Genomic DNA, 1,636 nt, shown 5'->3' with positions numbered 1-1,636 from the left:
GTGAACTGTGGGAGGAAGGAAGTTGTGACAAGAACACAGGAATTCCAAGACATGGGTTGGGTTGGGTTGGGTTGTGGTTGGCTGCCAGGTGCCCACCCTGCCACACTTTCCCTCCCCCTCCTAAGCAGGGTGAGGAGAAAATACCACAAAACAGCTTATGGGACAGGAAGATCACTCACCAGTTACCATCATGGGCCAAAGATGGGAATTGAAGATAAATTAAATTGATTTCCAATTAAAAATAGAGTATGATAATGAGATACAAAACCAAAACTAAAACCACCTTCTACCCGCCCACCCCTTCTGCCTAGGCTCAACTTCATGCTTGACTATCCTACCTCCTCTCTCTGCTAGTGTTGCAGGGGGATGGAGAAGGGGGATGGGGAAGGGGATTGGGGTCAGTTCATGATGCTTTGTCCCTGCTGCCCCTCTGCCTCTGCTCCAGCATGGGATTCCCCCCCATGGCTGAAGTTCCTGCTGGGAACCTGCTCCTGTGTGGGCTCTCCATGGGCTGCAGCTTCCTCAGGGGCATTTCCAATGGCTCTGGCATGGGATCCTCCATGGGCTGCACCATGGGCTGCAAGGGGATCTCTGACGCCCAGACCACCTCCTCCCCCTCCTTCTTCCCGTGGTGCCTGCAGGGCTGTTGCTCTCACATCTTCTCTCTCCTCCCTCCCAGCTGCAGCTGTGCCACAGTGGGTCCATCTTGGAGCCATCTGGAGCTGGTTCTGCCCAACATGGGAGCAGCTTCTGGGCCACCAGTGCCCCCTCACTCCCCGAGCACACCCAACAGGTGTGTGCATCCTGGTGAGACACAACACATTAACCTTCGTCCCGGGAGCCACTGCAGCATCACAGTGAGCACAGCACGTGCTGAGCATCACAGAACTGCTGAGGCACAGAGGGAGCTGGGAGGTGTGCCGGGGTTTGGGTCTCTGGGATGTCCCCGAGGGTGCTGGTGATGGCAGTGGAGCAGCAGGGTGTCCCCAGGGAGCACAGCCTCAGCCCCTGGGGTTGCTGGGAGCAGTGAGCAGGCGAGTGGGCTCCCCCAAAGCTGTGCTGGTGCAGTGTCCTGTCCATGGGGGCACTGGGTGCAGCTGCACGTGTGGTGGGCACAGCTCTGAGAAGGCTGCCAGGGTGGGTTGAGAGGATTTTGCCATCCCTGGTCTGTAGGGTCTGTACTGGGGAGCCAAATCCTCAGGGCCCCTGTGGGGCCTTTGTGGCACTCAGAGGGCTTGGGCAGCAGAGCTGTGTTCATGGATGTTGGGACACTACTTGTGAACAGGACTGGTGAAAACCAGCCCCCGCGTCTGCCTGCGATGGCCGTGCTGTGCATCCCCACGCCTGGGAGCGGCTGGGGGGCAGCTGTTCCTACGGCCACTGATGGCTTGGGAAGGAGATCCTGGGCCAGCTGGGATTTGGGTGTCCTGGGCAGCAGTTTGAGGGCAGCAGCGCTGTGGCATAACTCCTTCTGGAGCAGCTCAGCGGTGGGTAGTGTTTGTGACCGGGTCGGGGCTCGGACCCCGCCGCCCCGCAGGCCGAGGCTGCAGCCCAGGCTGAGGCGGCCACGCCCGGGAGCGCTGAGGGGCAGCGCGGGGCGGTGACGTCACGGCGCGCCGGACCCCCGGGGCCGCGC

The sequence above is a fragment of the Pipra filicauda genome, unplaced genomic scaffold (assembly GCF_003945595.2).
Source record: "Pipra filicauda isolate LSUMZ 115617 unplaced genomic scaffold, ASM394559v2 scaffold327_size997775_pilon, whole genome shotgun sequence".
In the NCBI taxonomy this organism is placed as follows: Eukaryota; Metazoa; Chordata; class Aves; order Passeriformes; family Pipridae; genus Pipra; species Pipra filicauda.
The sequence above is the reverse complement of the archived record's forward strand: the minus strand, read 5'-3'. Positions refer to the sequence as shown.